Here is a 12,358-nt window from a genome sequence, read left to right on the forward strand (position 1 = left end):
CCACAGGATGAAAGTTTCTTATGGCATGCAAGGTTTTTCTCTAGTGGGACTTCTTGCTATCCTCTGTTCACACTGTCTCCTGCCCTTTCTTTACCACTTTTCTTGGGCAACTTCTAGGTAAGTTCAGTTGTCACTTCCTCTGTGAACTCTTTCCTGCAAGTCTGAGTTAGGTGCTCTTTATTACTCTTAAAATACCTTGTATATCTCTCTACCTCAGCATTTCCACATTAGTTGATAATTCATCTTTTCATGTCTGCCTGCCCACTAGACTCTGAACAGCTTAAGAAAATGTCTTTCTTCCTTTCATCTTTCTATCCCTAGCACACCCCGTACAATGCTAGAAAATAACAAATACTAAGTAAACATTTGTTGGCCAAAAACATTTGTTTGGTCTTACAATTGGGTGTACAATGTGGAAGGTTTATGGACCAGAGTGAGGGGCTGAGTACAGAAGTCTCCACAAGGCAGTGAATGGGATAAAGGCCTTCTATGGAGGTTTAGACAAGAGTGATGGGTACCTGAACTCAGGAAGTAGCAGTGGATAGAGAAACATTTAGGTGGTGGAATTGGTGCTTGGTTAGATGTATGAGGTCATGGAAGAACCTAGGATTACTTGAAGGTTTCTGGGCTTAGAAAATTGGTTGGTTGGTGGTGTGGTTCACCAACAGGGGTAAGTTCTGTTCTAGACACTATGAAATTGATGTTGAGAATATTGGTTCAAGTTGTCCAAGCGGTGACTGACTGACTGTGGCATTTGTGGAAAGAACTGTTTTGGAGAGAGAGGCTGGGAATTCTGCAACCTGTAGGTACTATATAAAGTCTTGGCCACAGGGGAGATAATTATCATTTGTTGTTGGCTATGTCGCAGAGGTGGTGGTGCACTGGGTGGGAAAAGAATGGGACCATGAGCTTCTAGATGCTGGAGGTCCAGATCAAGGAGAAAGAAGCATGTGAAGGTTTTAATTGAAATCCAGGTTAAGTGTCTTACAGTTTCCATCTATCAGATGAAAGTAATAATAACCACTTCATTGGGATATTAAAGGAATTCAATGAGTTTGCATGTGAAAAGTCTCAGGTACGGTCCTAGGCTCACTCTAGGGGCTCATAAATGATAGAGAAAAGATTCATGAAAATATTTCTCAGGACCTGGATAGTTTCAAAACAATTTTTCTTAGTGATTACATTGGAAATTATAGTTAATATCTTAAACCTAAAACAATTTAGTTTTAAATAACACAAACTTAGCTTGTATAGTGTATAGAAACCATTTTTCCTATACAGCTCCATCTACCCCCTTTTATGCTATTATTGTCACACGTTCCATCTTTATACATTGTACGACCATAGATTGATACTTATTGTCATATGCGTTTGTCTTTTTAATCATATTAGGGAAAAAAATAGTTCCAAAAAGAAACTACAATAATACTGGCTTTTAAAATTTTTACCTATGTAGCTAGTTACCTTTGCCATTGTTCTTTCTTTCTTCATGCAGCTTTGAGTTACTCTCCTGTCCTTTCATTTCAATCTGAGGGACTCCCTATAGCATTTCTTTGAGGGAAATCTACTGGCAACAGACTCCCTCAGTTTTTGTTCATCTGAGCATGTCTTCATTTCACCTCATTTTTGAGGGATAGTTTGTCTGGATATAGAATGCTTGGTTAACAGCTTTTTCTCTCAGCCTTTAAATGTGTCATCCACTGCCCTCTGTCTTCCATGGTTCTTTTTTTTTTTTAAATTTATTTGACCAGGGCAGGGGTGGTGCATTGGGGCAAGCCAGAGAGTACAAGCAGGGAAAGGGTGGGCAGAGGGAACATCTGGTAGAGTAAGGATCCTGATGCAGAGCTCCATTCCAGAACTCTGGGATCATGACCTGAGCCAAAGGCAGACCCTTAACAAACTGAGCCACCCAGGCCCCTATCTTCCGTGGTTCTGATGAGGTGTTGGCTCGTAAACAATGTACCGAATTACCTTTGTAGGTGGTGAGTAGCTTATCCTTGCTGTTTCCACATTCTTTTTTTTTGCTTTTTGGCAGCTTGATGTATAATGTCTCTCAGTGTGGCTCTCCTGGCCTCACATTAATGTGCCTAGAAAACACTCAAAGGATCATAATAATGTAGCAAATTAAATAAATGATTGTACTTCATAATAACAGTAATGACTACAAATGATCCATCGGTAGAACACAATCAGTATATTGTGCTTAAAAAGCCAAGAAAATGTTCAATGCATGCTACAGAGAATCCCATTAAAAACTTTGATTTTTTTTTTTTAAAGATTTTATTTATTTATTTGACAGAGAGAAATCACAAGTAGTCGGAGAGGCAGGCAGAGAGAGAGAGAGGGAAGCAGGCTCCCTGCCGAGTAGAGAGCCCGATGCGGGACTCGATCCCAGCACCCTGAGATCATGACCTGAGCCGAAGGCAGTGGCGTAACCCACTGAGCCACCCAGGTGCCCCAAAAACTTTGATTTTTAAAAATTGTTTGAGGGCTTACAGTGGGTAAGAATCAGGTATGAAAAATTCTCACTTAATGTGGGTAATTCCCTTACAGAGTCTAAATATGAGTTGTTCCTATGTCTTTGCAAAAGAAATATTGTTCCTTAGGGGACATGTAGTTGGAGCTACATGTACAAATTCTTCTTTAGTTTTTAACTGCTCTCAACATGAAATATTTACCTTATTAGATGAAATATTCCTAGAACAAAGATTAAACTTTTACAACTTTAAAATTAAAATTTTAAAATAAAATTTATATGTAAGCATACTAAATCATAACTTAATATTACACATTCTTACATCTGAACAAAACAACCTAATTTCAGATGCCTAAGTTTGGCAGTTGATAGAGTTGTCAGTTCTTTTAACTTTTCCAACTATGTTCTGTTTTCTTACCTTTTAATATAGTTTCCTGATGGTGTCCTTTATAGATTTTTTCCCGTTCTTTTTTTTTTTTTAAAGACTTTATTTATTTATTTGGCAGAGAGAGAGTACAAGTAGCCAGAGCTGCCCAATGAGGAGGGTGTCCGATAAGGGGCTCAATCCCAGGACTCTGGGATCACGACCTAAGCCAAGGGAATATACTTCACTGACTGAGCCCACAGGTGCCTCTTTTTTTCAGTTCTTAGCACAGTAGTTTTTGGAAATTTGGCTTTAACAGATCTAATTTTAGAATGTAATTATGTTAGAGGGGCCTGGTTTAGTCGGTTGGGGGGGCCAGCTCTTGATTTCAGCTCAGGTCATGCATGATCTCAGAGTCCTGGGATCGAGCTCCACATCAGCTCCGTATGTGCTCACTGGGGCGTCTTGTTTGAGGATTCTCCCCCCTTTTCCTCTGCCTGTGTGCACATGTGCATGCTCGCTCTCTCTAATAAATAAATAAAATCTTAAGAAAAATAAAATAGAATGTAAGATGTTAGGTGTTAATTTTTATAATGGATTTTTTTTTTTTTAAGAAAAAACATGCTTTTGTTATTTTGGTTGCTTATACCTTGTTCTGTTAGAAAGGGCGCTGAATTCTTATCTTAGTCATGAGACCCAGGTTTCTTACTCCTTCTGTTGCTTTGCCTATCTGCATTCTCTTAGCCTGTGCTTCTTTCTCTGTAAAACAATTGTATGGAGCCGGATAATCTGTGAAGTTCCCCATACTTTCAAAATTCCATAATTCTCTCATGTAGGACTTTTCTCTGGCTTCTATGATAAACATTAGAGTAATTTAAAGAATTTATGGGCTGTCATTGTTTCTCTTTTATATCATGATAATTCTGTTACTTTTGCCCTAACATTTAGCCAGGGATCAGAAAATAGTTTTATTTTTCCTACAAGCTCTTTTATGGAGTTGCTACATATTGGAGAAAGATTAAAATCTCATCCCTTCACTGAGGCAGTAATACATCCATAGTATTTTTTTCTCCTAGAATGAATTTAAGAACTTAACGTTGTTAACATAATTTAATTTTAAAAACTTGCCATTTCAGGATTGAGGAGCAGGATTTTGTCAGGAACTCAGAGGAGCAGGTTGAAGAAAAGTATGTGGGTGATGGGAGAAAGAAAACTTAAATGAGAAAAGAAGCTTTTATAATTCTTGTTTTTAAAATGATGATTCTTTTTTATTATTTACAATTGATACGCTCTCATTGTCGAAAATCTGGACAAATAACAGGAAACACAGCTCAGTAAGCTCATCACCCAGAGATAACCACTGTTAGCATCTTGATTCATCTTTCAACCATTGTGTATACATACATGCAGAATCAAGCTGTACATATTCTTCTGAAACCCTCATTTTCTTTTAATATATTATGAACACCTTTCCATGTTCAGTAAATATGAATCTGAATCACTTTTTTAAAGGCCATATGATCTATAGGTATCTATTTACATATCCATCTATCTTCCTAGATTACTCTCCAGAAAGGTTTTTGTTTGGTTGGTTGGTTGGTTGTGGTTTTTTGTGTTGTTTTTGCCAATTTGTACTCCCACAGTGATGTGGATCCATTTCACAAACCCTTCCAGATGCTATGCCATTTTATCATTAAAAATTCCTTACCCAGTTTGAGGAACTTAAATAGTGTATTGCTGATGTTTTCATTTATGTTTCATTAAGTTATTACTATAGTTTAACATTTTCTCATATGTTTACAGTCCTTTATGTTTCCTTAAAAGGAACTCACTTTGGTGGTGGTTTTATTAGATAAGAACCTAATCCTAAGTACCTGCGTGACTTAGTGCTGGGATAAATTTACTCACCTCATAAGGATGTGATTATGAAAGATTTTTGGCTTATGGTGTTGGTAAAGTTTGGTTAGCTTTCTTCTAAGACCCAGCAGACAGCCTTCAGCACAGACAGCTGCCTAGTTTGGGCTGATTCGTCGTTTTTCCTCAAGAGAGGCCCAAAGCTGGAGAACGGGGCTTTTACAGGTCAGAAATGGAGACAGAACTGGATGTTGAAAGTTTTCCAGAATCCAGCACTCTCTCTGACTCAAGCCAGAGCTGTTGACTTTACTTTCAAAAAGATCATTTAACTCTTGTATTTTTGAGATCAGAATATCTTTTTCTGGCTCTGTTGGGGGAACTGAAGTGGGTCATTTTTCTAACTAGTTAGGGGAAGGATGTAAGAGGGCCTGGGGGATCAATAGTCTTCCACTTTATTTTTCCTGTGAATTTTCTGAACATGTATTGTTTTCAGTCCAGCATGAAAAGCATATACTACTATGTCCAGGTTTACCAGAGGCCTCTGGGGGGTTGGCATGAAGCCAGCTCCCGTCAGCCAATGTGCCTCCTGTGCCATAGAGAGGTCTCTGACCCAAGTGCTGCAGAGGCAGGATTGCACAGTGGTTAGGAAATCCCACTCTGGAAACAGACAGCCTGACTTCAGATCCTGTCTCCACCACTTACGGTCCTATGCTTTAGGCAACGTACTGAACCTCATTCTGGCTGTTTCTTTCCTCCTTTTGTTTCTCAACAGCTTTATTAAGATATACTTTACTACCTACATCAAATTTATCTGTATAAACAATTCAGTGGTTTTTGGTCCATTTACTGAGTTGTCCAGCCATCACCATGATCTAATTTTAGACCATTTTATCACCCTGAAAATACCCCGGTACCCATTTGTGGTTATTTTCTGTTCCTCTCCCTGCCCCAGCACCTTCAGGCCTAGGCAACCACCAACCCACTTTCAGTCTCCATGGACCTGCCTACTCTGGACCTTTCATATAAAAGAAATCATGCAATATATGGCCTTCTGTGACCAGCTCTTTTCACTTAGTGTAATCTTTTCAAGATTTATCCATGCCGTACCATGTATCTGTACTTCATTCCTTTTTTTTTTTTTTTTAAAGATTTTATTTATTTATTTGTCAGAGAGAGAGCGAGCAAGAGCGAGCATAGGCAGACAGAGTGGAAGGCAGAGTCAGAGGGAGAAGCAGGCTCCCTGCGGAGCAAGGAGCCCGATGGGACGCTGGGACCATGACCTGAGCCGAAGGCAGCTGCTTAACCAACTGAGCCACCCAGGCGTCCCTTCATTCCTTTTTATTGTCAAATGATACTCTGTTACATGGATATACCACTTTCTCGTTATCCATGCACCCATTGATGGACACGTGGGTGGTTTCTACGTTTTTCGCTATTATGAATGAGGCTGTGGTGAACATTTGTTTATGTACGTCTGTTTCTTTATTTGTAAAGTGGGCACCATTTCATAGAATTGTTGTGAGGACTGAAAAAGTCCAAATAATGTAGTAGTAGCGAGTAGATAGGGAGCAAACTATCAGTGTTAGTTAATAAATGCAATTTATGAGTGTATGTCCTCGCTTCACCTCAGTGACAGGATTTGGCTTACTCAGGATGCCATGCTTTCTTTCCTGTGGACATCTCCAAAGATCCTCTGTTTTACTTCACTGCTGACTTCTCCCTGAGTTACAGTTTTCTGAGAAGTTTAATTCATTTAGTAAACATTTCTTGAACACCTGCTGTCCCAGGTGCCGTGGAGAATTAAAAGAACAGGGTAAACCAAAGTGTGGAGAAGCTTTTCCAGTTAAAGGCTGTCTTTAGTTTGCTAATCTGCAACCTCTGACCTGCCAGGAAGGTTTAGGACTTAGGACCCCTGAACCCCATTTCTCACCAAATGCTACACGTTTGGGCGTCTCTTAATCCTTTCACTTTTGTCATGCCTTTGTTTTAACCAACATATCTATGTTTGTCAAGAGGCAAATGGAAGCTGACTGGTTGTGGAAATAAGGCGACTGAGTCTCAGTGTAGAACCCAACAGGTAATAGTAGTTAGTAGCTCATTCCTGCGCTATTGTGGGGGTGATCAATGATGTCTATTCTAATTCCTATGGAGAAGTTCCTGATTTTTTCAATTTGTAGGTTTCTTCTTTTTGGTAGAGTCAACTTTACGTTCTTTTTGAATGTACGGAACTATTTTGTGTTGGTACTGGACTCCGCAAAAATAATCAGCTCAGCATCATCTGGCTGCCTGTGTTTTCTGTCTCTTGACTTCGTGTGGATAGTGATTTGCATGGTGACTTAGAATACACGTGTTGACTATTTTGCCTCTGCCACCATTCTTTGCCCTGTAAGAGAACAAATATGTTTTTATGATTTCCTCATTTGTTTGAGCTCTGAAGTAGTGTTTCCTTTTTCCTATTAATAGCATAGTTAGCCTAACAGAGTGATGCTACTACCTCATTCTTCTCTCTGCCTTTCATTCAGACAAAATGCCTTAGCAGTTCAAAGAACTGTTTGATAACGGAAGAGTGCCTTTGGTGCTTGCTGTAGGATTAGGGAAGAAGTTTGGATTCTGTTGCTTAATGTCCATTTCAGGAATTCATCTAGAAAATGAGCAGAGTTGTCTGCAGGCCCCCCTATATGCCCATTAGGACTTCCACAGAGCTTATTTGGGGCCTCACTAATAGTATACCAGTTTTGTCCTGTCATCTGCCGTCATATGGTAGCAGTGTGTTTCCATATATAGGAGTTTTACTGTTTGCTCTGTTTTAAATATTTACTGTCATGCAAGCCTGTATCTTGTGAGCTTGCCCAATTTGGGGGATTCCCATTGAACTTGTAAAACATTTTTTGGTTCACCAGAACCAAATTAGTAGAAATTCTGAATTAGTAGAAACTCAGATTAGTAGAAACTCTGAAGATGAACTAGAAGAAGATGAATCACGAAACTTTCTTATGAACACACTCTTTAAGGCTATAAAGAACCGAGTGATTTAGTAAATCAGAGATGCTGACTTTGCATTCCCTCATAAGATGATGGTAGCCTTGAAATTAGCAGCATGACCAGAGATTTCCCTGCTTTGGAGTTCCGATCTGACATTTCACTAGACCCTTGGATTAACATAGGTTTGAATGCATTCACCCACATATATGCAGATTTTTCCCTGTAAATACAGTAATTTTTCCCTGTAAATACAGTACAGTAAATGTATTTCCTCTTCCTTATTATTTTCCTAATAACATTTTCTTTGCTATCTTTTTTTTTTTTTTTTTAAATATGGACCATTTCATAGATTTGCCTGTCATCCTTGCATGGGGGCCGATTTTAGTATATGTGCTGCAGAAGCGAACACCAGCTTACTTTACTTAAAAAAATTCAGTATGTAATACATATAACACACATAATATGTGTTACTCCACTGTGTTCTCAGTAAGGCATCCAGTCAGCAGTAGACTATTAGAAGTTGAGTTTTGGGGGAATCAAAAGTTACACGTGAAATGGGGCGCCTGGGTGGCTCAGTGAATTAAGCCTCTGCCTTCACCCCAGGTCAAGATCTCAGGTTCCGGGGCGCCTGGGTGGCTCAGTGGGTTAAGCCACTGCCTTCGGCTCAGGTCATGATCTCAGGGTGCTGGGATCGAGTCCCGCATCGGGCTCTCTGCTCAGCAGGGAGCCTGCTTCCCTCTCTCTCTCTCCGCCTGCCTCTCTGCCTACTGTGATTTCTCTCTGTCAAATAAATAAATAAAATCTTTAAAAAAAAAAAAAAAAAAACATCTCAGGTTCCTGGGATCAAGCCCCGCATTGGGCTCTCTGCTCAGCAGGGAGCCTGCTTCCCCCTCTCTCTCTGCCTGCCTCTCTGCCTACTTGTGATCTGTCAAATAAATAAATAAAATCTAAAAATAAAATAAAATAAAAAGTTACACGTGGATTTTTGACTACAGGGAGGTCGGCCCCCCTAAGCTCTGCATTGCCCAAGGGTCACCTTCCCTGGGCATGTCCCCTTTTCAGCAGTAGGTAGTGAGGTTGCGTAAATCAGGGTCCTAGGGGACCATAGCTCATTGAGATGCAGCCTTTATTTTATTTTATTTTATTTAAGATTTTATTTATTTATTTGACAGAGAGAAATCACAAGTAGACCGAGAGGCAGGCAGAGAGAGAGAGAGAGGGAAGCAGGCTCCCTGCTGAGCAGAGAGCCCAATGTGGGGCTTGATCCTAGGACCCTGAGACCATGACCTGAGCCGAAGGCAGAGGCTTAACCCACTGAGCCACCCAGGCGCCCGGGATGCAGCCTTTAAATTGAACTTTAAATTAAAACATTATGTTGTTTTTAAATACTACTTCTTGCCTCCTCACTTCCTCTTACCCCACTGAGTCCTTTCCTGCTCTAGGTTATATATTCCTAATATGCTGTGAACTCATCCGTATGTTGTCTTCTGCCTTTCTCTGCTTTTTCTCCACAAAAAGCTTCTGCAGTCAGACCAGAAACCTCAAATAGGAATCCTTAGGAGAGATGAATTCGTCTTCTTTGGAGCTGTCAGTTACGCTTGTCCAGTGGACATGTGCCTAGAGGGACAATATAAGGGGAATTGTCCCAGCCAGTCAGGACTAGTTCAGTCACCTAGAGGAAACCACTGCTGTTTATATGCTTGTCCTTAATTCATTTTGTCTAATATGTAAGACATATTTGAGGTCAGATATTGATGTTTCAAAATAATTTTAATCACTTCAAGATACGTATAAATGTTTTAGGACTATTTTTTTTTTTTTTTGTAAGTAAGAGAAGCGCAACTCAAAAGTGGGTAAGTGTGAAAGTGATGTTACTAGCCAACATAATGAATAAATCCCGGGTTGTATCGGCACAAGTGGGGCCGGTGCTTAACCACTGTTCTCCAGAATCTCTTGCCTATCATTTCTCCTCGCTGGCTGTCTGCCCTGTTGGCTGCAGTCCATGGTATGCTCACTAAAGTGGTGGCAAAGACAGCCATCGGCAGCTGCAGGCTTAGATGTTGCCAGTTTGGTAATCCCAGAATAAAGAGAGCTCTACTCTCCCAGAAGTTTTAGTAAAAATCCTGGGACTGATTCACATGATCCTGTCCATCCCTGAATCAGCCCATATCACTCACTCTCTAGAGGGGAGGTTAAATGCCATGACACACTCTTGTCCCCACAACCGTATTAACTAAGTCAGGAAGGGTTCGTCAAAAACAAATGAGGATATGGTTTACAGAAGAGGGAATAGGTGTCGGAAAGGCAGACATCACAGATGTCTACTGAATATTAGAATGCAGAATGAATTTACTTTGATGTTTCATGTTATGTTTATAGATTTTGTTTGGAACTGATACACAGCCATACACCGTTACTTATGGTTTTATGTATCAGTCTTCTCTCCCCTCTCCCCCAGCTAGATGGTAAAGATCTTAAAGACCGTACCCATCATAGATCTTTTGGAATCTCTAAAATGTACAGTACTACACCTGCACGTGGTAGGTACTCATAAAGGTTTATGGACGCTGTGGAAACGGCTGGTTCCTTCTAGGAGCATTTTCATTATTGTTGGTGGCAAATACCTCTGGAGTTAACACCATTCAGTGTTGGTTTAGAACAAGTGCACACACAGCCCATTTAATGAGCAAGTGGAGAACACCCTGGCCAATATCCAGTTGCATAGGGCAAGCAGGATGCGTGAACGTAACCTTGAGTGCGTGCAAGCTATAGGCACAGAATGTGTTCCATGGACTATAGAGAAAGATAAAAAAGAATTCTTCTCAATTCCAAAGACTGGCTGTAGTTCAAATAAAATTTTGTTTAGCGCCCTTAGGCAGCTGTGCCAGACATCTCTCAGCTCTTGAACTATTTGATGTCCAAACATTCAAGACTATGAAAAAAAAGGTGACAGGAAAAAAATCCTCATAGAACTTCCTGTGACAGGTCAAAGTTTAATCACAGCAAATAATGCAGATTTCCCTTTTATTATAACCACAGCAGAAAGGCAGGTCTTGTGTTTACAAAGCATGTTGTTTGGGAGACCTCTGTAAATTGTAATCTTTGGAAATCCCAAACCTATTGGATGTAATCCCGTCCATTAGATGAAGGCAGCTTGCCTATGCCACAAAGATCCAGAACAGCAAGTTAAATGGAAAATATGAACAGGAAGCAGTCATTAAGAATTACAATGGGTAGGATGCAGAGCTAATTCATGGAGATATTTTGTTATGAGATAATGACATCACTAGGACAGCTGGAAAGCTGAGGGCTATAAGGGGTCAGGACTATAGAGACAGGGAGAGAACTCAACTTTATGGGAGAGTTAGGGGCTTGGCTGGCTTAATTGTGAGACGGTAATGACCTAGCTGACTTTTTTGGATTGCGATTTTCATAGCTCAGCTGGGTTCGGAGACTTAGTGAATGCTGAGAACCACTTTTCACTTCTGAACATTTCCTTGGATTACAGAAAGCTAAGCTCTCATGGTTGCATATCGAATGGTAGTTTTGATTTCCTCTGAAAGTCATCTGAGATATTTTGTTCACATTCAACACAGTGCGAATGTATTTTGCTTATGGAACTGCAATCATATAATCACTGAAATGGTATTTTTGTCAATTTACTGAATAGCAAAAAAAAAAAAAAAAAAAAGTTTTCAAAAAGTCTCAAGATGTTGGTCAACACAAGGAATCATAGTTAAAGTTACTTTCCAGTCTTTCTGTTCAGATGTTCAGACCTGTCTGGCTCTTTGTTTTGCAAGTGTAGGGGTTCTAGGCAGCCTGGCCACATTCCTCATTGATTTTATATAAATATATTACAGATTGTTAACCTCCTGCCAAATACCAGGGATTTCAGTTCTTGCTTTAGCTCAGTTGCTTTATGTGAGTCTTATTTGTTATATTAAAATATCTATGTCCTCTTTATTGCCCACCACATTGACTGTTATTTATTTGATTTGGGATAATTCCAGAGGGAGTCATTGTAGACAATAAAGCACCATAAATATTATGTTCTAAAATTCCTCAGATGAATACAGGCCTTTCCTGCTATTTGAAAGTAGAATGTTCCTGTGAAAGCTTTTGTAGGCTGAAATGGTGTAAAGTGAAGAATCAATTACCATTAATTTGTATGGAAAGTCTTTTGAGTGTTCCCAGAACCTCTCTTTGGTTTTCTGATACCTTAAGACACATCTTGCTAACGGGTGCACAAAATAAATCAAGATAAAGCACAGATGCTCAGAGAGAGCCTCCAAGCTAAGGCGACTTGATGCCCTGAGGCTGAGTATCCTTGTGTAGAAGGAGTCTGAGGGTATCCCCTGTTCACTGTTTGCGGTGCGTGCTGCCTCTGTAAAGGCTCACGTATTGAGTGCTGTTTTCAATTTTCTCCTTTTTTCCTAAAAGGAAAAACCCTCTGAGATTTCTTCAGTTAGCGAGAACAGGTGTACTAATGTAGGACTTTGGTAAAAAAGTAAAAGGGTAGTGGCGTGCACTTTCAAAGACTTGGGGGATACCTGTATTTATAATCGTTGACTCAGAATGCATTTCATCATACACATTATATAGTGTAAACTATATAGACTAATATAACGTTTTTTTTTTTAACAGTGATAGTATTCACTAAACATGTCAGACTGGATTTTGTA

The 12,358-nt window shown here is 39.8% G+C and overlaps 1 protein-coding gene across 4 annotated transcripts in view; it reads left to right on the forward strand.

Annotated features, from left to right (window-relative positions):
* Positions 1 to 12,358, forward strand: part of CDK6 (cyclin dependent kinase 6) — a 244,070-nt gene that overhangs the window by 49,318 nt on the left and 182,394 nt on the right. The window lies entirely within an intron of this gene.

The sequence above is a fragment of the Mustela nivalis genome, assembly GCF_964662115.1.
Source record: "Mustela nivalis genome assembly, chromosome: 12".
In the NCBI taxonomy this organism is placed as follows: Eukaryota; Metazoa; Chordata; class Mammalia; order Carnivora; family Mustelidae; genus Mustela; species Mustela nivalis.